Source organism: Syngnathus floridae, unplaced genomic scaffold (assembly GCF_059516105.1).
Source record: "Syngnathus floridae isolate MCC-2025c unplaced genomic scaffold, RoL_Sflo_1.0 HiC_scaffold_72, whole genome shotgun sequence".
Taxonomy (NCBI): domain Eukaryota; kingdom Metazoa; phylum Chordata; class Actinopteri; order Syngnathiformes; family Syngnathidae; genus Syngnathus; species Syngnathus floridae.
Window position 1 is genome coordinate 136,712 of NW_028284101.1, and position 25,832 is coordinate 162,543.

The 25,832-nt window shown below is 43.3% G+C and overlaps 1 long non-coding RNA gene across 1 annotated transcript; it reads right to left on the minus strand.

The window, feature by feature from the left end:
• Positions 1 to 269: 269 nt before the first annotated feature.
• On the minus strand, positions 270 to 2,198 carry LOC148377971 (uncharacterized). Its single transcript, XR_015856287.1, has 3 exons — positions 1,878 to 2,198; positions 1,689 to 1,765; positions 270 to 1,221 (listed from the first exon to the last, which is right to left on the minus strand). It is a non-coding gene; the product is annotated as an uncharacterized LOC148377971 (long non-coding RNA).
• Positions 2,199 to 25,832: the final 23,634 nt, after the last annotated feature.

Sequence of the window (25,832 nt, forward strand, 5' to 3'; positions counted from 1 at the left end):
TTTCCTACCAGATGCTGTGGGATGATGGTGTTAAACGCTGAGCTGAAGTCCAGGAACAGCCTCCGCACATGGGTGTTCTTCTCCTCCAGGTGAGCCAGGCTCAGGTGAAGAACGGAGGAGATGGCGTCCTGAGTGGAGCGGTTTTGCCGGTCGGCAAACTGGAACGGGTCAAATAATAGGGGGAGTCTGGAAACGATGTGACCTTTAAGCAGCCTTTCGAAGCACTTCATCATAACCGGAGTCAGTGCAACAGGCCGGTAATCATTAAATGAGGTGATTTGAGGTTTCTTCGGCACCGGAATGATGGAGGCAGTCTTAAAGCACGCCGGCACTGTGGCTTGGCCCAGCGAGGTGTTAAAAATGTCTGTGATGACCCCAGCCAGATGACTTGCACATTCCCTGAACACACGCCCAGGAATGTTGTCGGGGCCAGGGGCCTTACAGGGGTTGACTCTCCTCAGGGTCTTCAACACATCGGCGGAGTCAAGGCAGAGTACCTCCTCTTCCTGATGGGGGACAGTTTTAACTGCTGGAGTGCCGTTTAGTGCCTCGAACCTCCCAAAGAAGTTATTTAGACCATTTAGAAAGTCAGCATCAACTACACCCACCGGGGGGGGGGGGGGGGGAGGGTGAGTTGTAGTCTGTAATCGCCCGTATGCCTTGCCACATACTCCTGATGTTTTTGACGTCGTGGAAACGATCCTGAAATTTTCGACTGCGGTCTCGCTTCGTTATCCTGATGGCACGGTTCAAGTTGGCTCTCGCTGTCCTCAGTGTCTCCTTGTCGCCAGACTTGAAGGCAGAGTTCCGCGCTCGTAGCGTTTGACGTACCTCCTCAGTCATCCAGGGTCGTTGGTTGCCCCGGGTGATGATATTCTTAGTGGTGCTGACGTCCTCGGTGCATTTGTTGATGTAGGCTGACACAGTCATGGCACACGCATGTCTAATCTACATCGGGAAAACTGGGAGGGAGGGAGGCAGGCAGGGAGGCAGGCAGGGAGGCAGGCAGGGAGGCAGGCAGTGTCTGTCTGTTGAGGTTTTCACCTTGTTCTTCTCCTGCTGAAGTTCTAACTGGACGTCCATCAGTTTGGTTCTCAGCTCGTCATTGGCGGCCTGAAGGGCGTCCGTTCGCTCCGCCTTGGCCCGCCCTGCCGGAGCTCGTTTGGACATCTCTTACTCGAGTCTCGCCCGGTCGTCAGTCAGAGATCACAACATTTGTACCTGGAGAGCACAAACGCAGCGCTGTTTTCCACTGGCTTCGAACTCAACTTCAATCGGTACCGTAACTTACAACATCATAAACATAGAACTAGCTTGACTTATTCATTGAATAAATGCATTTGGTTCTTCAAAACTGCATCACGCAACATAGCGTGACCGAGACGGCCGTTATCCACCTGCGTGAAGTTATTTGGTGAAATGAATGAGATGTTTAAGACACCATCGTTCTGTCTCTATGTAGATGAAGGGAAATAATCAATTGCTGAAGGTCCAAAGGTGTTGTGATAAACAAATAAACATATTAGTGATTAGTGACATATTTGTGATAAACATATTAGGCAGGATAATCACATATGTTAACGTGACTGCCCACACTGTATTTATTTATGGTTATTTGTTAAATCGAGTACTGTTAGACATGAAATAGGAAGTGTTTAACATAAATGGAAGACGAAAGGGGTACTCACCATTGTAGCTCCTGCTGGTCAATGATACGAGCCTCTTCTTGCAGTGGAAAACATACAGCCAACAAACACCGTGGAACCTAAAGGAATGAAATTAAACATTAACATTTAGCCTCAACCAACATTCACAGATACAACGCAACGCAAACTACACAAACGTAAATCTTTTTAAACACAATGAGTTGTACTTACCGTGTACGCTCTAGACGGTCCACTTGCAAGCAGAAAATAAAGATATTTCTGTTGATAATCGTCGTGTTTGTATCCGGTGTCTCGCTCAAGGCCATTGCGCCCACAGATTTGAATTTTGGCGAGAGTTCAGCCTATTGACGTCATTTCCGCGGTGTAATACCCGCATATCTGAAACGGCAAAGTTAAGAGTAGAGTTAAATAAAGTTTTTAGTCAACGCAATAATTTACAACCGTTGACCAGTCGAAATAATCGTCGAAATTTGGCGTCTGTGGCTGGAAGCAGACGCCGAGTTCGACATTCCTCCCAAACGCCACACTCCCTCGCTTTTCAGGGCTAAAAAAAAACAGTTGTAATTACCTTGTACGCTCTAGACGGTCAAGTTGCAAGCTGAAAACAAAAATATTTGCCTTGTTAGTCATCGTGTTACTAACCGCTGTGTCTTGTTTGCCAGAACTGCCGCTTTCCTGTTGCAAGCCACGCCCACGGATTATAATTTTGCCGTGAGTTCCGCCTATTGACGTCATGTCCGCGTCACATGACTGCGACGTAATATTATCTAAAACTGTTTGTGCGGTATTGTGTTGTTCTGTGCGGTATTGTGTTATTCTGTGCGGCGTCGTGTTGTTCTGTGCGGCGTCGTGTTGTTCAGTGCGACGTCGTGTTGTTCAGTGCGGCATGGTGTTGTTCAGTGCGGCATGGTGTTGTTCAGTGCGGCATGGTGTTGTTCAGTGCGGCATAATGTTGTTCAGTGCGGCATAATGTTGTTCAGTGCGGCATGGTGTTGTTCAGTGCGGCATGGTGTTGTTCAGTGCGGCATGGTGTTGTTCAGTGCGGCATAATGTTGTTCAGTGCGCCATAATGTTGTTCAGTGCGGCATGGTGTTGTTCAGTGCGGGATGGTGTTGTTCAGTGCAGGATGGTGTTGTTCAGTGCGGCATGGTGTTGTTCAATGCGGCATGGTGTTGTTCAGTGCGGGATGGTGTTGTTCAGTGCGGCATGGTGTTGTTCAGTGCGGCATAATGTTGTTCAGTGCGGCATGGTGTTGTTCAGTGCGGCATGGTGTTGTTCAGTGCGGCATGGTGTTGTTCAGTGCGGCATGGTGTTGTTCAGTGCGGAATGGTGTTGTTCAGTGCGGCATGGTGTTGTTCAGTCCGGGATGGTGTTGTTCAATGCGGGATCGTGTTGTTCAGTGCGGGGTGGTGTTGTTCAGTGCGGGATGGTGTTGTTCAGTGCGGCATGGTGTTGTTCAATGCGGCATGGTGTTGTTCAGTGCGGGATGGTGTTGTTCATTGCGGCATGGTGTTGTTCAGTGCGGCATGGTGTTGTTCAGTGCGGCATGGTGTTGTTCAGTGCGGCATGGTGTTGTTCAGTGCGGCATAATGTTGTTCAGTGCGGCATGGTGTTGTTCAGTGTGGAAAGGTGTTGTTCAGTGCAGGATGGTGTTGTTCAGTGCGGCATGGTGTTGTTCAATGCAGGATCGTGTTGTTCAGTGCAGCATAATGTTGTTCAGTGCAGCATGGTGTTGTTCAGTGCGGCATGGTGTTGTTCAATGCGGCATGGTGTTGTTCACTGCGGGATGGTGTTGTTCAATGCGGGATCGTGTTGTTCAGTGCGGCATGGTGTTGTTCAATGCGGCATGGTGTTGTTCAGTGCGGGATGGTGTTGTTCAGTGCGGCATGGTGTTGTTCAGTGCGGCATAATGTTGTTCAGTGCGGCATGGTGTTGTTCAGTGCGGCATGGTGTTGTTCAGTGCGGCATGGTGTTGTTCAGTGCGGCATGGTGTTGTTCAGTGCGGAATGGTGTTGTTCAGTGCGGCATGGTGTTGTTCAGTCCGGGATGGTGTTGTTCAATGCGGGATCGTGTTGTTCAGTGCGGGGTGGTGTTGTTCAGTGCGGGATGGTGTTGTTCAGTGCGGCATGGTGTTGTTCAATGCGGCATGGTGTTGTTCAGTGCGGGATGGTGTTGTTCATTGCGGCATGGTGTTGTTCAGTGCGGCATGGTGTTGTTCAGTGCGGCATGGTGTTGTTCAGTGCGGCATGGTGTTGTTCAGTGCGGCATAATGTTGTTCAGTGCGGCATGGTGTTGTTCAGTGTGGAAAGGTGTTGTTCAGTGCAGGATGGTGTTGTTCAGTGCGGCATGGTGTTGTTCAATGCAGGATCGTGTTGTTCAGTGCAGCATAATGTTGTTCAGTGCAGCATGGTGTTGTTCAGTGCGGCATGGTGTTGTTCAATGCGGCATGGTGTTGTTCACTGCGGGATGGTGTTGTTCAATGCGGGATCGTGTTGTTCAGTGCGGCATAATGTTGTTCAGTGCAGCATGGTGTTGTTCAGTGCGGCATGGTGTTGTTCAGTGCGACATAATGTTGTTTAGTGCGGCATAATGTTGTTCAGTGCGGCATAATGTTGTTCAGTGCGGCATGGTGTTGTTCAGTGCGGCATGGTGTTGTTCAGTGCGGCATGGTGTTGTTCAGTGCAGGATGGTGTTGTTCAGTGCAGGATGGTGTTGTTCAATGCGGGATCGTGTTGTTCAGTGCGGCATGGTGTTGTTCAGTGCGGGATGGTGTTGTTCAGTGCGGCATAATGTTGTTCAGTGCGGCATGGTGTTGTTCAGTGCGGCATGGTGTTGTTCAGTGCGGCATGGTGTTGTTCAGTGCGGAATGGTGTTGTTCAGTGCGGCATGGTGTTGTTCAGTGCGGCATGGTGTTGTTCAGTGCAGGATGGTGTTGTTCAATGCGGGATCGTGTTGTTCAGTGCGGCATGGTGTTGTTCAATGCAGGATCGTGTTGTTCAGTGCAGCATAATGTTGTTCAGTGCAGCATGGTGTTGTTCAGTGCGGCATGGTGTTGTTCAGTGCGGGATGGTGTTGTTCAATGCGGGATCGTGTTGTTCAGTGCGGGGTGGTGTTCAGTGCAGGATGGTGTTGTTCAGTGCAGGATGGTGTTGTTCAGTGCGGCATGGTGTTGTTCAATGCAGGATCGTGTTGTTCAGTGCAGCATAATGTTGTTCAGTGCAGCATGGTGTTGTTCAGTGCGGCATGGTGTTGTTCAATGCGGCATGGTGTTGTTCAGTGCGGGATGGTGTTGTTCAGTGCGGCATGGTGTTTTTCAGTGCGGCATAATGTTGTTCAGTGCGGCATGGTGTTGTTCAGTGCGGCATGGTGTTGTTCAGTGCAGGATGGTGTTGTTCAGTGCGGCATGGTGTTGTTCAATGCAGGATCGTGTTGTTCAGTGCAGCATAATGTTGTTCAGTGCAGCATGGTGTTGTTCAGTGCGGCATGGTGTTGTTCAATGCGGCATGGTGTTGTTCACTGCGGGATGGTGTTGTTCAATGCGGGATCGTGTTGTTCAGTGCGGCATAATGTTGTTCAGTGCAGCATGGTGTTGTTCAGTGCGGCATGGTGTTGTTCAGTGCGACATAATGTTCAGTGCAGGATGGTGTTGTTCAGTGCGGCATGGTGTTGTTTAATGCGGCATGGTGTTGTTCAGTGCGGGATGGTGTTGTTCAGTGCAGGATGGTGTTGTTCAGTGCGGCATGGTGTTGTTCAGTGCGGAATGGTGTTGTTCAGTGCGGCATGGTGTTGTTCAGTGCGGCATGGTGTTGTTCAGTGCGGCATGGTGTTGTTCAGTGCGGCATGGTGTTGTTCAGTGCGGCATGGTGTTGTTCAGTGCGGCATAATGTTGTCCAGTGCGCCATAATGTTGTTCAGTGCGGCATGGTGTTGTTTAGTGCGGGATGGTGTTGTTCAGTGCAGGATGGTGTTGTTCAGTGCGGCATGGTGTTGTTCAATGCGGCATGGTGTTGTTCAGTGCGGGATGGTGTTGTTCAGTGCGGCATGGTGTTGTTCAGTGCGGCATAATGTTGTTCAGTGCGGCATGGTGTTGTTCAGTGCGGCATGGTGTTGTTCAGTGCGGCTTGGTGTTGTTCAGTGCGGCATGGTGTTGTTCAGTGCGGAATGGTGGTGTTCAGTGCGGCATGGTGTTGTTCAGTGCGGGATGGTGTTGTTCAATGCGGGATCGTGTTGTTCAGTGCGGGGTGGTGTTGTTCAGTGCAGGATGGTGTTGTTCAGTGCAGGATGGTGTTGTTCAGTGCGGCATGGTGTTGTTCAATGCAGGATCGTGTTGTTCAGTGCAGCATAATGTTGTTCAGTGCAGCATGGTGTTGTTCAGTGCGGCATGGTGTTGTTCAATGCGGCATGGTGTTGTTCAGTGCGGGATGGTGTTGTTCAGTGCGGCATGGTGTTTTTCAGTGCGGCATAATGTTGTTCAGTGCGGCATGGTGTTGTTCAGTGCGGCATGGTGTTGTTCAGTGCAACATAATGTTGTTCAGTGCGGCATAATGTTGTTCAGTGCGGCATGGTGTTGTTCAGTGCGGCATGGTGTTGTTCAGTGCGGCATGGTGTTGTTCAGTGCTGCATGGTGTTGTTCAGTGCAGGATGGTGTTGTTCAGTGCAGGATGGTGTTGTTCAATGCGGCATGGTGTTGTTCAGTGCGGGATGGTGTTGTTCAGTGCAGGATGGTGTTGTTCAGTGCGGCATGGTGTTGTTCAGTGCGGAATGGTGTTGTTCAGTGCGGCATGGTGTTGTTCAGTGCGGCATGGTGTTGTTCAGTGCAGGATGGTGTTGTTCAATGCGGGATGGTGTTGTTCAGTGCGGGATGGTGTTGTTCAGTGCAGGATGGTGTTGTTCAGTGCGGCATGGTGTTGTTCAATGCGGCATGGTGTTGTTCAGTGCAGGATGGTGTTGTTCAGTGCGGCATGGTGTTGTTCAATACGGCATGGTGTTGTTCAATGCGGCATGGTGTTGTTCAGTGCGGCATGGTGTTGTTCAGTGCGGCATGGTGTTGTTCAGTGCAGCGTAATGTTGTTCAGTGCGGCATGGTGTTGTTCAGTGCGGCATGGTGTTGTTCATTTCGGCATAATGTTGTTCAGTGCGGCATAATGTTGTTTAGTGCGGCATGGTGTTGTTCAGTGCGGGATGGTGTTGTTCAGTGCGTTATAATGTTGTTCAGTGCGGCATGGTGTTGTTCAGTGCGGCATGGTGTTGTTCAGTGCGGCATGGTGTTGTTCAGTGCGGCATAATGTTGTTCAGTGCGGCATAATGTTGTTCAGTGCGGCATGGTGTTGTTCAGTGCGGGATGGTGTTGTTCAGTGCGGGATGGTGTTGTTCAGTGCGGCATGGTGTTCAATGCGGAATGGTGTTGTTCAGTGCAGGATGGTGTTGTTCAGTGCGGCATGGTGTTGTTCAGTGCGGCATAATGTTGTTTAGTGCGGCATGGTGTTGTTCAGTGCGGGATGGTGTTGTTCAGTGCGTTATAATGTTGTTCAGTGCGGCATGGTGTTGTTCAGTGCAGCGTAATGTTGTTCAGTGCGGGATGGTGTTGTTCAGTGCGGCATGGTGTTGCTCAGTGCGGCATGGTGTTGTTCAGTGCGGGATGGTGTTGTTCATTGCGGCATGGTGTTGTTCAGTGCGGCATGGTGTTGTTCAGTGCGGCATGGTGTTGTTCAGTGCGGCATAATGTTGTTCAGTGCGCCATAATGTTGTTCAGTGCGGCATGGTGTTGTTCAGTGCGGGATGGGTTAGGGTTAGGGTTAGGGTTAGGGTTAGGGTTAGGGTTAGGGTCAGGGTCAGGGTCAGGGTCAGGGTCAGGGTCAGGGTCAGGGTTAGGGTTAGGGTTAGGGTTAGGGTTAGGGTTAGGGTTGCGGTAGGAGCCCCCCCTCCTGTTGGAAGCAGGGGCAAAAGCACGGTCCATCCGTCCGGCACACCTCCCAGCGCCCAGCCCAGGGTCCTGATGAGCAAAACGGCGGCGTCGGCCATAGTGGACCGTGGTCCAACCTTGCTCCATGGCTAGAATTCGCCTTTGTTATATATGTAATAAAATAGTTTTTATCCAACAAAATTGTTTTTAATATGGTTGTTTTTATTGAAACAGTTTTTAATAAAATTTCTTTTGTTAGATTTTGTTTGGCCAATATATAATGTAAGTGTGCCTTGACAACGTTTCGGCCGCTAGGGCCTTCCTCAGGTCTGGCACACAAAAATGAAATTGATGCTGATATCTACTGTTTGTAATTACTGCTGAGTTGTTTTCTCTTTGCTCTCTCTCCACGCACTGAGCGTCTGTTGCGCCATGCGTCCTTTTATAGTCTCTGTTTGGTAAGAGTTTCTATTTTCAAATTTTAGTTTTTGTTTCTGACTTTTTCTTTTTTGGAAATAAAATTGGTTTTAGCCTAATTTAATGTTTTCCAATTACGATTTGATATTATGAATTATGATTTTGAATATTTTATTGTTTTGTTTTTTGTTTTGTTTTGTTTTTTTATTTATTTTTGTTTTTTAATCTCTGTTTGGTAAGAGTTTCTATTTTCAAATTTTAGTTTTTGTTTCTGACTTTTTCTTTCTTGGAAATAAAATTGGTTTCAGCCTAATTGAATGTTTTCCAATTACGATTTGATATTATGAATTATGATTTTGAATATTTTATTGTTTTGTTTTTTGTTTTGTTTTGTTTTTTTATTTATTTTTGTTTTTTAATCTTTGTTTTTTAATCTCTGTTTGGTAAGAGTTTCTATTTTCAAATTTTAGTTTTTGTTTCTGACTTTTTCTTTTTTGGAAATAAAATTGGTTTCAGCCTAATTGAATGTTTTCCAATTACGATTTGATATTATGAATTATGATTTTGAATATTTTATTGTTTTGTTTTGTTTTTTTACTTATTTTTGTTTGTTAATTTTTTGTTTCTCATCTTTCTTACTGCAGGTAAGTAGATTATTCAGGTAGGTATTTACGTACATATTTTGTGAATTATGATTTTGAATATTTTATTGTTTTGTTTTTGTTTTGTTTTTTTAACTTTTGTTTCTCATTTTTCTTACTGCAGGTAAGTGGATAATTGAGGTAGGTATTTACGTATATATTTTTTTTGATTTTTGTCTTTTCTAATTTTTTAGGTGGGCATGGTCCGGGGACCAGAGGCGTGGTACCAATTTGAGGTAAGTATCCAAGGTAGGTATCTATGGTAAGTAAGTCCGAATTGATTTTAATAAATTTGTCCTAATTATGTTAATTGAGCCTGCTGTTCGGAATTTCTGTTCCTAGTAGGACATAAACAGGGAATTGGATTGAGGTAAGGGTTAGGGTTAGGGTTAGGGTTAGGGTTGGGGTTAGGGTTAGGGTTAGGGTTGGGGTTAGGGTTAGGGTTAGGGTTAGGATTGGGGGTAGGGTTGGGTGTTAGGACATGGAGTACGCTTAGGTCCCGCTTGGGTGGGGCTTAGAACGAAGATTATATCGAGGCCCATAAATCTCGTCGGGGTCTTCGGGCTCCCATTCAGTTGAATCATCGGATTCAGTTGACTCATCGGAGAAGGACCCGTGTTCAGGTTCTCCCACTGGGTCAATGATGGGGTCCAGATCGGGGTTCGGGTTCAGCACTCCGACCTCATATGAAGTCGGACCTCGACCGTCAACCCAACGTGCAGTAGGGCTACGCGAATGCGATGGCATACAGAAGACCGATTTTCGGTTCTTCCAACCCTCTCGAGCCACCGTCCTCTGGGCCTGGACTGGCATGGAAGATGCCGAGGGCACCGAAACTGAACTCGGTGTCGGTGAAGTCTGGGCCAGGACTGGCGTCAACAGAGCCACGGGCACCGGAACTCGACTTGGTGCCGGCGACGACTGGGTCCGAATTGGCGTCAATAGAGTCACGGGCTCCGCCATTGGAGTCACGGGCTCCGGATCCGGACGTGGTGTTGGAGGGGAAGTGGGGCTAGGTGAATCAGGAGGTAGATCCACCGTGCTTGCCCTGATCTGCTCCGTTACATAGTCCAAAGTGTCCTGCGAGAGCCGCGGAAAATTCCGTCTGGCCCACCTCGTCGCCACCTCAAAGGCAGCGTCCCATTCCGGCGTAATGAGTACCAGCAGGTCATCCAATAATTGGGTAAGGCAGGTCAGGTAATGGTCGGTGAGGATTTGGCATGTTGTGTGACCCCAATTTAGAGCATTGCCCATGATCAGGTCCAACGCATCCCCGGTAGGGAACGCTGGCCTGACCATGGTCGACAACACCTCCACCATCCTTGCAAACATTCGCGGTTGCGGGGCTCCTCCCTCAGGGTTAACATTCCGCAGATGGTGGGTCACCTTAATGATGCTGTGCAACTTCCGGACTAGGAGGCCAAATTGAGCATCAGCTCGTCGCCACTCATTGGCCGGAGCCTTACTTCGGGTGGAATGCACATCAGAGGGCCGTTCACCACCTTGGCGTACCACCGTAGCATATGAGCGAACCCTGAAGCCGGAGCGGCTGGGGGGCACCGGAGGAGGCACTGGCTGGTTAGGATTGCGGTAGGAGCCCCCCCTCCTGTTGGAAGCAGGGGCAAAAGCACGGTCCATCCGTCCGGCACACCTCCCAGCGCCCAGCCCAGGGTCCTGATGAGCAAAACGGCGGCGTCGGCCATAGTGGACCGTGGTCCAACCTTGCTCCATGGCTAGAATTCGCCTTTGTTATATATGTAATAAAATAGTTTTTATCCAACAAAATTGTTTTTAATATGGTTGTTTTTATTGAAACAGTTTTTAATAAAATTTCTTTTGTTAGATTTTGTTTGGCCAATATATAATGTAAGTGTGCCTTGACAACGTTTCGGCCGCTAGGGCCTTCCTCAGGTCTGGCACACAAAAATGAAATTGATGCTGATATCTACTGTTTGTAATTACTGCTGAGTTGTTTTCTCTTTGCTCTCTCTCCACGCACTGAGCGTCTGTTGCGCCATGCGTCCTTTTATAGTCTCTGTTTGGTAAGAGTTTCTATTTTCAAATTTTAGTTTTTGTTTCTGACTTTTTCTTTTTTGGAAATAAAATTGGTTTTAGCCTAATTTAATGTTTTCCAATTACGATTTGATATTATGAATTATGATTTTGAATATTTTGTTGTTTTGTTTTTTGTTTTGTTTTGTTTTTTTATTTATTTTTGTTTTTTAATCTCTGTTTGGTAAGAGTTTCTATTTTCAAATTTTAGTTTTTGTTTCTGACTTTTTCTTTCTTGGAAATAAAATTGGTTTCAGCCTAATTGAATGTTTTCCAATTACGATTTGATATTATGAATTATGATTTTGAATATTTTATTGTTTTGTTTTTTGTTTTGTTTTGTTTTTTTATTTATTTTTGTTTTTTAATCTTTGTTTTTTAATCTCTGTTTGGTAAGAGTTTCTATTTTCAAATTTTAGTTTTTGTTTCTGACTTTTTCTTTTTTGGAAATAAAATTGGTTTCAGCCTAATTGAATGTTTTCCAATTACGATTTGATATTATGAATTATGATTTTGAATATTTTATTGTTTTGTTTTGTTTTTTTACTTATTTTTGTTTGTTAATTTTTTGTTTCTCATCTTTCTTACTGCAGGTAAGTAGATTATTCAGGTAGGTATTTACGTACATATTTTGTGAATTATGATTTTGAATATTTTATTGTTTTGTTTTTGTTTTGTTTTTTTAACTTTTGTTTCTCATTTTTCTTACTGCAGGTAAGTGGATAATTGAGGTAGGTATTTACGTATATATTTTTTTTGATTTTTGTCTTTTCTAATTTTTTAGGTGGGCATGGTCCGGGGACCAGAGGCGTGGTACCAATTTGAGGTAAGTATCCAAGGTAGGTATCTATGGTAAGTAAGTCCGAATTGATTTTAATAAATTTGTCCTAATTATGTTAATTGAGCCTGCTGTTCGGAATTTCTGTTCCTAGTAGGACATAAACAGGGAATTGGATTGAGGTAAGGGTTAGGGTTAGGGTTAGGGTTAGGGTTGGGGTTAGGGTTAGGGTTGGGGTTAGGGTTAGGGTTAGGGTTAGGATTGGGGGTAGGGTTGGGTGTTAGGACATGGAGTACGCTTAGGTCCCGCTTGGGTGGGGCTTAGAACGAAGATTATATCGAGGCCCATAAATCTCGTCGGGGTCTTCGGGCTCCCATTCAGTTGAATCATCGGATTCAGTTGACTCATCGGAGAAGGACCCGTGTTCAGGTTCTCCCACTGGGTCAATGATGGGGTCCAGATCGGGGTTCGGGTTCAGCACTCCGACCTCATATGAAGTCGGACCTCGACCGTCAACCCAACGTGCAGTAGGGCTACGCGAATGCGATGGCATACAGAAGACCGATTTTCGGTTCTTCCAACCCTCTCGAGCCACCGTCCTCTGGGCCTGGACTGGCATGGAAGATGCCGAGGGCACCGAAACTGAACTCGGTGTCGGTGAAGTCTGGGCCAGGACTGGCGTCAACAGAGCCACGGGCACCGGAACTCGACTTGGTGCCGGCGACGACTGGGTCCGAATTGGCGTCAATAGAGTCACGGGCTCCGCCATTGGAGTCACGGGCTCCGGATCCGGACGTGGTGTTGGAGGGGAAGTGGGGCTAGGGTTAGGGTTAGGGTTAGGGTTAGGGTTAGGGTTAGGGTTAGGGTTAGGGTTAGGGTTAGGATTAGGTAAAGAGTTCCTCCCCCGAAGGAGAGGAACAAAGGCACGGTCCTACCATCCTGGCCCGCACCCCACAACCAGCTCCAGAGCATCCTGCCCGTTGCGGCCGCACCCGCCATGCTGGCCAGGACCAATTAGGGCTTAATAAAGATCGTTTGTGACCTTGAACACGTGTTTGTGCTTATTGTAAGTTTGTTTCTTGATTGCACTTTACCTATCCGGTCGCCTTTGTTATATAATTAATAAGTGAGTCTCGATTTGGCATGTAAGATTGGCAGCTGCGCTTGCGTTCAACTAAATATTCGTACCTCGCACCTAATTCATCGACTCCCCTATCTGGGTGGAGCGAGAGCATCTTGCTCTGTGCGGCATCCATGCGCTCTCCTATTTGGGTAGAGCGTGGGTAAATTACTATTTGTTTCCAATTGGTTTTGTACCGGCGTCATTTTGCGCTAGGTTTTGTTCATCTGTGTGGCCATCGACAACGTTTCGGCACCTTTTGTGCCTTCTTCAGGTCTGGCACACAGGAATTGCATCTAAATTTAGTTTAGTTTCATCACATGGGGAGCTGCTTCCCCTTCCACGGCCGCATCGAGACTGAGAGCTCCTGCTCCGAACGGTGCTTATATACACTCCTCCAAGTGGGCGGAGCCAGCGATTTGCGCTTGTTTCTTTAACATGGTAACTTGTTTTCTTGCAGGCACCGATTGGGCGTGGATTTGTGATCTCCGGAATAGGTAAGTATATTTTTTTGTTTTGGGTAAGTATTATGGTTTTAATTAAGGTAAGTATTTTACTTTTAACTGCTTTTTTTGCTTTTTTTGTCCCAAATAATGCTTATTTGCAATTGTTTACATTCAATTTGATAGTATTATGGTTTTAATTAAGGTAAGTATTTTACTTTTAACTGCTTTTTTTGCTTTTTTTTGTCCCAAATAATGCTTATTTGCAATTGTTTACATTCAATTTGATAGGTATGCACATTTTTTTTGTTTTGGGTGAGTATTGTGGTTTTATTTGAGGTAAGTATTTACTTTTAACTGCATTTTGGTCTCAAATAGTGCTTATTTGCCATTATTTTTTGTTCAAATTTGTGTTTACGTTCAGATTTTGACTTGTTTATTTTCAAATTTAACTTGCAGGTTGACGTTTTTGTCTTGTCGGTAAATGGGGTATTTTTTTGTTTTGGGTAAGTATTATGGTTTTAATTAAGGTAAGTATTTTACTTTTAACTGCTTTTTTTGCTTTTTTTTTTTGTCCCAAATAATGCTTATTTGCAATTGTTTACATTCAATTTGATAGGTATGCACATTTTTTGTTTTTGTTTTGGGTGAGTATTGTGGTTTTATTTGAGGTAAGTATTTACTTTTAACTGCCTTTTGGTCTCAAATAGTGCTTATTTGCCATTATTGTTCAAATTTGTGTTTACGTTCAGATTTTGACTTGTTTATTTTCAAATTTAACTTGCAGGTTGACGTTTTTGTCTTGTCGGGAAATGGGGTCAGGTTAGGGTTAGGGTTAGGGTTAAGGTTAGGGTTAGGGTTAGGGTTAGGATTAGGGTTAGGGTCGGGGGTTAGGTTAGGATGGGGGATAGGTTAGGATTAGGGCTGGGATAAGACCAGTTTAGGGGACAGCACACAGACGTAACAGGAGCTCGATGGAAACCGGAAACGTGGGGGGGGCGCACTGGAGGTGGCACAGGCGAGTTAGGATTAGGTAAAGAGTTCCTCCCCCGAAGGAGAGGAACAAAGGCACGGTCCTACCATCCTGGCCCGCACCCCACAACCAGCTCCAGAGCATCCTGCCCGTTGCGGCCGCACCCGCCATGCTGGCCAGGACCAATTAGGGCTTAATAAAGATCGTTTGTGACCTTGAACACGTGTTTGTGCTTATTGTAAGTTTGTTTCTTGATTGCACTTTACCTATCCGGTCGCCTTTGTTATATAATTAATAAGTGAGTCTCGATTTGGCATGTAAGATTGGCAGCTGCGCTTGCGTTCAACTAAATATTCGTACCTCGCACCTAATTCATCGACTCCCCTATCTGGGTGGAGCGAGAGCATCTTGCTCTGTGCGGCATCCATGCGCTCTCCTATTTGGGTAGAGCGTGGGTAAATTACTATTTGTTTCCAATTGGTTTTGTACCGGCGTCATTTTGCGCTAGGTTTTGTTCATCTGTGTGGCCATCGACAACGTTTCGGCACCTTTTGTGCCTTCTTCAGGTCTGGCACACAGGAATTGCATCTAAATTTAGTTTAGTTTCATCACATGGGGAGCTGCTTCCCCTTCCACGGCCGCATCGAGACTGAGAGCTCCTGCTCCGAACGGTGCTTATATACACTCCTCCAAGTGGGCGGAGCCAGCGATTTGCGCTTGTTTCTTTAACATGGTAACTTGTTTTCTTGCAGGCACCGATTGGGCGTGGATTTGTGATCTCCGGAATAGGTAAGTATATTTTTTTGTTTTGGGTAAGTATTATGGTTTTAATTAAGGTAAGTATTTTACTTTTAACTGCTTTTTTTGCTTTTTTTGTCCCAAATAATGCTTATTTGCAATTGTTTACATTCAATTTGATAGTATTATGGTTTTAATTAAGGTAAGTATTTTACTTTTAACTGCTTTTTTTGCTTTTTTTTGTCCCAAATAATGCTTATTTGCAATTGTTTACATTCAATTTGATAGGTATGCACATTTTTTTTGTTTTGGGTGAGTATTGTGGTTTTATTTGAGGTAAGTATTTACTTTTAACTGCATTTTGGTCTCAAATAGTGCTTATTTGCCATTATTTTTTGTTCAAATTTGTGTTTACGTTCAGATTTTGACTTGTTTATTTTCAAATTTAACTTGCAGGTTGACGTTTTTGTCTTGTCGGTAAATGGGGTATTTTTTTGTTTTGGGTAAGTATTATGGTTTTAATTAAGGTAAGTATTTTACTTTTAACTGCTTTTTTTGCTTTTTTTTTTGTCCCAAATAATGCTTATTTGCAATTGTTTACATTCAATTTGATAGGTATGCACATTTTTTGTTTTTGTTTTGGGTGAGTATTGTGGTTTTATTTGAGGTAAGTATTTACTTTTAACTGCCTTTTGGTCTCAAATAGTGCTTATTTGCCATTATTGTTCAAATTTGTGTTTACGTTCAGATTTTGACTTGTTTATTTTCAAATTTAACTTGCAGGTTGACGTTTTTGTCTTGTCGGGAAATGGGGTCAGGTTAGGGTTAGGGTTAGGGTTAAGGTTAGGGTTAGGGTTAGGGTTAGGATTAGGGTTAGGGTCGGGGGTTAGGTTAGGATGGGGGATAGGTTAGGATTAGGGCTGGGATAAGACCAGTTTAGGGGACAGCACACAGACGTAACAGGAGCTCGATGGAAACCGGAAACGTGGGGGGGGCGCACTGGAGGTGGCACAGGCGAGTTAGGATTAGGTAAAGAGTTCCTCCCCCGAAGGAGAGGAACAAAGGCACGGTCCTACCATCCTGGCCCGCACCCCACAACCAGCTCCAGAGCATCCTGCCCGTTGCGGCCGCACCCGCCATGCTGGCCAGGACCAATTAGGGCTTAATAAAGATCGTTTGTGACCTTGAACACGTGTTTGTGCTTATTGTAAGTTTGTTTCTTGATTGCACTTTACCTATCCGGTCGCCTTTGTTATATAATTAATAAGTGAGTCTCGATTTGGCATGTAAGATTGGCAGCTGCGCTTGCGTTCAACTAAATATTCGTACCTCGCACCTAATTCATCGACTCCCCTATCTGGGTGGAGCGAGAGCATCTTGCTCTGTGCGGCATCCATGCGCTCTCCTATTTGGGTAGAGCGTGGGTAAATTACTATTTGTTTCCAATTGGTTTTGTACCGGCGTCATTTTGCGCTAGGTTTTGTTCATCTGTGTGGCCATCGACAACGTTTCGGCACCTTTTGTGCCTTCTTCAGGTCTGGCACACAGGAATTGCATCTAAATTTAGTTTAGTTTCATCACATGGGGAGCTGCTTCCCCTTCCACGGCCGCATCGAGACTGAGAGCTCCTGCTCCGAACGGTGCTTATATACACTCCTCCAAGTGGGCGGAGCCAGCGATTTGCGCTTGTTTCTTTAACATGGTAACTTGTTTTCTTGCAGGCACCGATTGGGCGTGGATTTGTGATCTCCGGAATAGGTAAGTATATTTTTTTGTTTTGGGTAAGTATTATGGTTTTAATTAAGGTAAGTATTTTACTTTTAACTGCTTTTTTTGCTTTTTTTGTCCCAAATAATGCTTATTTGCAATTGTTTACATTCAATTTGATAGTATTATGGTTTTAATTAAGGTAAGTATTTTACTTTTAACTGCTTTTTTTGCTTTTTTTTGTCCCAAATAATGCTTATTTGCAATTGTTTACATTCAATTTGATAGGTATGCACATTTTTTTTGTTTTGGGTGAGTATTGTGGTTTTATTTGAGGTAAGTATTTACTTTTAACTGCATTTTGGTCTCAAATAGTGCTTATTTGCCATTATTTTTTGTTCAAATTTGTGTTTACGTTCAGATTTTGACTTGTTTATTTTCAAATTTAACTTGCAGGTTGACGTTTTTGTCTTGTCGGTAAATGGGGTATTTTTTTGTTTTGGGTAAGTATTATGGTTTTAATTAAGGTAAGTATTTTACTTTTAACTGCTTTTTTTGCTTTTTTTTTTTTGTCCCAAATAATGCTTATTTGCAATTGTTTACATTCAATTTGATAGGTATGCACATTTTTTGTTTTTGTTTTGGGTGAGTATTGTGGTTTTATTTGAGGTAAGTATTTACTTTTAACTGCCTTTTGGTCTCAAATAGTGCTTATTTGCCATTATTGTTCAAATTTGTGTTTACGTTCAGATTTTGACTTGTTTATTTTCAAATTTAACTTGCAGGTTGACGTTTTTGTCTTGTCGGGAAATGGGGTCAGGTTAGGGTTAGGGTTAGGGTTAAGGTTAGGGTTAGGGTTAGGGTTAGGATTAGGGTTAGGGTCGGGGGTTAGGTTAGGATGGGGGATAGGTTAGGATTAGGGCTGGGATAAGACCAGTTTAGGGGACAGCACACAGACGTAACAGGAGCTCGATGGAAACCGGAAACGTGGGGGGGGCGCACTGGAGGTGGCACAGGCGAGTTAGGATTAGGTAAAGAGTTCCTCCCCCGAAGGAGAGGAACAAAGGCACGGTCCTACCATCCTGGCCCGCACCCCACAACCAGCTCCAGAGCATCCTGCCCGTTGCGGCCGCACCCGCCATGCTGGCCAGGACCAATTAGGGCTTAATAAAGATCGTTTGTGACCTTGAACACGTGTTTGTGCTTATTGTAAGTTTGTTTCTTGATTGCACTTTACCTATCCGGTCGCCTTTGTTATATAATTAATAAGTGAGTCTCGATTTGGCATGTAAGATTGGCAGCTGCGCTTGCGTTCAACTAAATATTCGTACCTCGCACCTAATTCATCGACTCCCCTATCTGGGTGGAGCGAGAGCATCTTGCTCTGTGCGGCATCCATGCGCTCTCCTATTTGGGTAGAGCGTGGGTAAATTACTATTTGTTTCCAATTGGTTTTGTACCGGCGTCATTTTGCGCTAGGTTTTGTTCATCTGTGTGGCCATCGACAACGTTTCGGCACCTTTTGTGCCTTCTTCAGGTCTGGCACACAGGAATTGCATCTAAATTTAGTTTAGTTTCATCACATGGGGAGCTGCTTCCCCTTCCACGGCCGCATCGAGACTGAGAGCTCCTGCTCCGAACGGTGCTTATATACACTCCTCCAAGTGGGCGGAGCCAGCGATTTGCGCTTGTTTCTTTAACATGGTAACTTGTTTTCTTGCAGGCACCGATTGGGCGTGGATTTGTGATCTCCGGAATAGGTAAGTATATTTTTTTGTTTTGGGTAAGTATTATGGTTTTAATTAAGGTAAGTATTTTACTTTTAACTGCTTTTTTTGCTTTTTTTGTCCCAAATAATGCTTATTTGCAATTGTTTACATTCAATTTGATAGTATTATGGTTTTAATTAAGGTAAGTATTTTACTTTTAACTGCTTTTTTTGCTTTTTTTTGTCCCAAATAATGCTTATTTGCAATTGTTTACATTCAATTTGATAGGTATGCACATTTTTTTTGTTTTGGGTGAGTATTGTGGTTTTATTTGAGGTAAGTATTTACTTTTAACTGCATTTTGGTCTCAAATAGTGCTTATTTGCCATTATTTTTTGTTCAAATTTGTGTTTACGTTCAGATTTTGACTTGTTTATTTTCAAATTTAACTTGCAGGTTGACGTTTTTGTCTTGTCGGTAAATGGGGTATTTTTTTGTTTTGGGTAAGTATTATGGTTTTAATTAAGGTAAGTATTTTACTTTTAACTGCTTTTTTTGCTTTTTTTTTTTTTGTCCCAAATAATGCTTATTTGCAATTGTTTACATTCAATTTGATAGGTATGCACATTTTTTGTTTTTGTTTTGGGTGAGTATTGTGGTTTTATTTGAGGTAAGTATTTACTTTTAACTGCCTTTTGGTCTCAAATAGTGCTTATTTGCCATTATTGTTCAAATTTGTGTTTACGTTCAGATTTTGACTTGTTTATTTTCAAATTTAACTTGCAGGTTGACGTTTTTGTCTTGTCGGGAAATGGGGTCAGGTTAGGGTTAGGGTTAGGGTTAAGGTTAGGGTTAGGGTTAGGGTTAGGATTAGGGTTAGGGTCGGGGGTTAGGTTAGGATGGGGGATAGGTTAGGATTAGGGCTGGGATAAGACCAGTTTAGGGGACAGCACACAGACGTAACAGGAGCTCGATGGAAACCGGAAACGTGGGGGGGGCGCACTGGAGGTGGCACAGGCGAGTTAGGATTAGGTAAAGAGTTCCTCCCCCGAAGGAGAGGAACAAAGGCACGGTCCTACCATCCTGGCCCGCACCCCACAACCAGCTCCAGAGCATCCTGCCCGTTGCGGCCGCACCCGCCATGCTGGCCAGGACCAATTAGGGCTTAATAAAGATCGTTTGTGACCTTGAACACGTGTTTGTGCTTATTGTAAGTTTGTTTCTTGATTGCACTTTACCTATCCGGTCGCCTTTGTTATATAATTAATAAGTGAGTCTCGATTTGGCATGTAAGATTGGCAGCTGCGCTTGCGTTCAACTAAATATTCGTACCTCGCACCTAATTCATCGACTCCCCTATCTGGGTGGAGCGAGAGCATCTTGCTCTGTGCGGCATCCATGCGCTCTCCTATTTGGGTAGAGCGTGGGTAAATTACTATTTGTTTCCAATTGGTTTTGTACCGGCGTCATTTTGCGCTAGGTTTTGTTCATCTGTGTGGCCATCGACAACGTTTCGGCACCTTTTGTGCCTTCTTCAGGTCTGGCACACAGGAATTGCATCTAAATTTAGTTTAGTTTCATCACATGGGGAGCTGCTTCCCCTTCCACGGCCGCATCGAGACTGAGAGCTCCTGCTCCGAACGGTGCTTATATACACTCCTCCAAGTGGGCGGAGCCAGCGATTTGCGCTTGTTTCTTTAACATGGTAACTTGTTTTCTTGCAGGCACCGATTGGGCGTGGATTTGTGATCTCCGGAATAGGTAAGTATATTTTTTTGTTTTGGGTAAGTATTATGGTTTTAATTAAGGTAAGTATTTTACTTTTAACTGCTTTTTTTGCTTTTTTTGTCCCAAATAATGCTTATTTGCAATTGTTTACATTCAATTTGATAGTATTATGGTTTTAATTAAGGTAAGTATTTTACTTTTAACTGCTTTTTTTGCTTTTTTTTGTCCCAAATAATGCTTATTTGCAATTGTTTACATTCAATTTGATAGGTATGCACATTTTTTTTGTTTTGGGTGAGTATTGTGGTTTTATTTGAGGTAAGTATTTACTTTTAACTGCATTTTGGTCTCAAATAGTGCTTATTTGCCATTATTTTTTGTTCAAATTTGTGTTTACGTTCAGATTTTGACTTGTTTATTTTCAAATTTAACTTGCAGGTTGACGTTTTTGTCTTGTCGGTAAATGGGGTATTTTTTTGTTTTGGGTAAGTATTATGGTTTTAATTAAGGTAAGTATTTTACTTTTAACTGCTTTTTTTGCTTTTTTTTTTTTTGTCCCAAATAATGCTTATTTGCAATTGTTTACATTCAATTTGATAGGTATGCACATTTTTTGTTTTTGTTTTGGGTGAGTATTGTGGTTTTATTTGAGGTAAGTATTTACTTTTAACTGCCTTTTGGTCTCAAATAGTGCTTATTTGCCATTATTGTTCAAATTTGTGTTTACGTTCAGATTTTGACTTGTTTATTTTCAAATTTAACTTGCAGGTTGACGTTTTTGTCTTGTCGGGAAATGGGGTCAGGTTAGGGTTAGGGTTAAGGTTAGGGTTAGGGTTAGGGTTAGGATTAGGGTTAGGGTCGGGGGTTAGGTTAGGATGGGGGATAGGTTAGGATTAGGGCTGGGATAAGACCAGTTTAGGGGACAGCACACAGACGTAACAGGAGCTCGATGGAAACCGGAAACGTGGGGGGGGCGCACTGGAGGTGGCACAGGCGAGTTAGGATTAGGTAAAGAGTTCCTCCCCCGAAGGAGAGGAACAAAGGCACGGTCCTACCATCCTGGCCCGCACCCCACAACCAGCTCCAGAGCATCCTGCCCGTTGCGGCCGCACCCGCCATGCTGGCCAGGACCAATTAGGGCTTAATAAAGATCGTTTGTGACCTTGAACACGTGTTTGTGCTTATTGTAAGTTTGTTTCTTGATTGCACTTTACCTATCCGGTCGCCTTTGTTATATAATTAATAAGTGAGTCTCGATTTGGCATGTAAGATTGGCAGCTGCGCTTGCGTTCAACTAAATATTCGTACCTCGCACCTAATTCATCGACTCCCCTATCTGGGTGGAGCGAGAGCATCTTGCTCTGTGCGGCATCCATGCGCTCTCCTATTTGGGTAGAGCGTGGGTAAATTACTATTTGTTTCCAATTGGTTTTGTACCGGCGTCATTTTGCGCTAGGTTTTGTTCATCTGTGTGGCCATCGACAACGTTTCGGCACCTTTTGTGCCTTCTTCAGGTCTGGCACACAGGAATTGCATCTAAATTTAGTTTAGTTTCATCACATGGGGAGCTGCTTCCCCTTCCACGGCCGCATCGAGACTGAGAGCTCCTGCTCCGAACGGTGCTTATATACACTCCTCCAAGTGGGCGGAGCCAGCGATTTGCGCTTGTTTCTTTAACATGGTAACTTGTTTTCTTGCAGGCACCGATTGGGCGTGGATTTGTGATCTCCGGAATAGGTAAGTATATTTTTTTGTTTTGGGTAAGTATTATGGTTTTAATTAAGGTAAGTATTTTACTTTTAACTGCTTTTTTTGCTTTTTTTGTCCCAAATAATGCTTATTTGCAATTGTTTACATTCAATTTGATAGTATTATGGTTTTAATTAAGGTAAGTATTTTACTTTTAACTGCTTTTTTTGCTTTTTTTTGTCCCAAATAATGCTTATTTGCAATTGTTTACATTCAATTTGATAGGTATGCACATTTTTTTTGTTTTGGGTGAGTATTGTGGTTTTATTTGAGGTAAGTATTTACTTTTAACTGCATTTTGGTCTCAAATAGTGCTTATTTGCCATTATTTTTTGTTCAAATTTGTGTTTACGTTCAGATTTTGACTTGTTTATTTTCAAATTTAACTTGCAGGTTGACGTTTTTGTCTTGTCGGTAAATGGGGTATTTTTTTGTTTTGGGTAAGTATTATGGTTTTAATTAAGGTAAGTATTTTACTTTTAACTGCTTTTTTTGCTTTTTTTTTTTGTCCCAAATAATGCTTATTTGCAATTGTTTACATTCAATTTGATAGGTATGCACATTTTTTGTTTTTGTTTTGGGTGAGTATTGTGGTTTTATTTGAGGTAAGTATTTACTTTTAACTGCCTTTTGGTCTCAAATAGTGCTTATTTGCCATTATTGTTCAAATTTGTGTTTACGTTCAGATTTTGACTTGTTTATTTTCAAATTTAACTTGCAGGTTGACGTTTTTGTCTTGTCGGGAAATGGGGTCAGGTTAGGGTTAGGGTTAGGGTTAAGGTTAGGGTTAGGGTTAGGGTTAGGATTAGGGTTAGGGTCGGGGGTTAGGTTAGGATGGGGGATAGGTTAGGATTAGGGCTGGGATAAGACCAGTTTAGGGGACAGCACACAGACGTAACAGGAGCTCGATGGAAACCGGAAACGTGGGGGGGGCGCACTGGAGGTGGCACAGGCGAGTTAGGATTAGGTAAAGAGTTCCTCCCCCGAAGGAGAGGAACAAAGGCACGGTCCTACCATCCTGGCCCGCACCCCACAACCAGCTCCAGAGCATCCTGCCCGTTGCGGCCGCACCCGCCATGCTGGCCAGGACCAATTAGGGCTTAATAAAGATCGTTTGTGACCTTGAACACGTGTTTGTGCTTATTGTAAGTTTGTTTCTTGATTGCACTTTACCTATCCGGTCGCCTTTGTTATATAATTAATAAGTGAGTCTCGATTTGGCATGTAAGATTGGCAGCTGCGCTTGCGTTCAACTAAATATTCGTACCTCGCACCTAATTCATCGACTCCCCTATCTGGGTGGAGCGAGAGCATCTTGCTCTGTGCGGCATCCATGCGCTCTCCTATTTGGGTAGAGCGTGGGTAAATTACTATTTGTTTCCAATTGGTTTTGTACCGGCGTCATTTTGCGCTAGGTTTTGTTCATCTGTGTGGCCATCGACAACGTTTCGGCACCTTTTGTGCCTTCTTCAGGTCTGGCACACAGGAATTGCATCTAAATTTAGTTTAGTTTCATCACATGGGGAGCTGCTTCCCCTTCCACGGCCGCATCGAGACTGAGAGCTCCTGCTCCGAACGGTGCTTATATACACTCCTCCAAGTGGGCGGAGCCAGCGATTTGCGCTTGTTTCTTTAACATGGTAACTTGTTTTCTTGCAGGCACCGATTGGGCGTGGATTTGTGATCTCCGGAATAGGTAAGTATATTTTTTTGTTTTGGGTAAGTATTATGGTTTTAATTAAGGTAAGTATTTTACTTTTAACTGCTTTTTTTGCTTTTTTGTCCCAAATAATGCTTATTTGCAATTGTTTACATTCAATTTGATAGTATTATGGTTTTAATTAAGGTAAGTATTTTACTTTTAACTGCTTTTTTTGCTTTTTTTTGTCCCAAATAATGCTTATTTGCAATTGTTTACATTCAATTTGATAGGTATGCACATTTTTTTTGTTTTGGGTGAGTATTGTGGTTTTATTTGAGGTAAGTATTTACTTTTAACTGCATTTTGGTCTCAAATAGTGCTTATTTGCCATTATTTTTTGTTCAAATTTGTGTTTACGTTCAGATTTTGACTTGTTTATTTTCAAATTTAACTTGCAGGTTGACGTTTTTGTCTTGTCGGTAAATGGGGTATTTTTTTGTTTTGGGTAAGTATTATGGTTTTAATTAAGGTAAGTATTTTACTTTTAACTGCTTTTTTTGCTTTTTTTTTTTGTCCCAAATAATGCTTATTTGCAATTGTTTACATTCAATTTGATAGGTATGCACATTTTTTGTTTTTGTTTTGGGTGAGTATTGTGGTTTTATTTGAGGTAAGTATTTACTTTTAACTGCCTTTTGGTCTCAAATAGTGCTTATTTGCCATTATTGTTCAAATTTGTGTTTACGTTCAGATTTTGACTTGTTTATTTTCAAATTTAACTTGCAGGTTGACGTTTTTGTCTTGTCGGGAAATGGGGTCAGGTTAGGGTTAGGGTTAGGGTTAAGGTTAGGGTTAGGGTTAGGGTTAGGATTAGGGTTAGGGTCGGGGGTTAGGTTAGGATGGGGGATAGGTTAGGATTAGGGCTGGGATAAGACCAGTTTAGGGGACAGCACACAGACGTAACAGGAGCTCGATGGAAACCGGAAACGTGGGGGGGGCGCACTGGAGGTGGCACAGGCGAGTTAGGATTAGGTAAAGAGTTCCTCCCCCGAAGGAGAGGAACAAAGGCACGGTCCTACCATCCTGGCCCGCACCCCACAACCAGCTCCAGAGCATCCTGCCCGTTGCGGCCGCACCCGCCATGCTGGCCAGGACCAATTAGGGCTTAATAAAGATCGTTTGTGACCTTGAACACGTGTTTGTGCTTATTGTAAGTTTGTTTCTTGATTGCACTTTACCTATCCGGTCGCCTTTGTTATATAATTAATAAGTGAGTCTCGATTTGGCATGTAAGATTGGCAGCTGCGCTTGCGTTCAACTAAATATTCGTACCTCGCACCTAATTCATCGACTCCCCTATCTGGGTGGAGCGAGAGCATCTTGCTCTGTGCGGCATCCATGCGCTCTCCTATTTGGGTAGAGCGTGGGTAAATTACTATTTGTTTCCAATTGGTTTTGTACCGGCGTCATTTTGCGCTAGGTTTTGTTCATCTGTGTGGCCATCGACAACGTTTCGGCACCTTTTGTGCCTTCTTCAGGTCTGGCACACAGGAATTGCATCTAAATTTAGTTTAGTTTCATCACATGGGGAGCTGCTTCCCCTTCCACGGCCGCATCGAGACTGAGAGCTCCTGCTCCGAACGGTGCTTATATACACTCCTCCAAGTGGGCGGAGCCAGCGATTTGCGCTTGTTTCTTTAACATGGTAACTTGTTTTCTTGCAGGCACCGATTGGGCGTGGATTTGTGATCTCCGGAATAGGTAAGTATATTTTTTTGTTTTGGGTAAGTATTATGGTTTTAATTAAGGTAAGTATTTTACTTTTAACTGCTTTTTTTGCTTTTTTTGTCCCAAATAATGCTTATTTGCAATTGTTTACATTCAATTTGATAGTATTATGGTTTTAATTAAGGTAAGTATTTTACTTTTAACTGCTTTTTTTGCTTTTTTTTGTCCCAAATAATGCTTATTTGCAATTGTTTACATTCAATTTGATAGGTATGCACATTTTTTGTTTTTGTTTTGGGTGAGTATTGTGGTTTTATTTGAGGTAAGTATTTACTTTTAACTGCATTTTGGTCTCAAATAGTGCTTATTTGCCATTATTTTTTGTTCAAATTTGTGTTTACGTTCAGATTTTGACTTGTTTATTTTCAAATTTAACTTGCAGGTTGACGTTTTTGTCTTGTCGGTAAATGGGGTATTTTTTTGTTTTGGGTAAGTATTATGGTTTTAATTAAGGTAAGTATTTTACTTTTAACTGCTTTTTTTGCTTTTTTTTTTTGTCCCAAATAATGCTTATTTGCAATTGTTTACATTCAATTTGATAGGTATGCACATTTTTTGTTTTTGTTTTGGGTGAGTATTGTGGTTTTATTTGAGGTAAGTATTTACTTTTAACTGCCTTTTGGTCTCAAATAGTGCTTATTTGCCATTATTGTTCAAATTTGTGTTTACGTTCAGATTTTGACTTGTTTATTTTCAAATTTAACTTGCAGGTTGACGTTTTTGTCTTGTCGGGAAATGGGGTCAGGTTAGGGTTAGGGTTAGGGTTAAGGTTAGGGTTA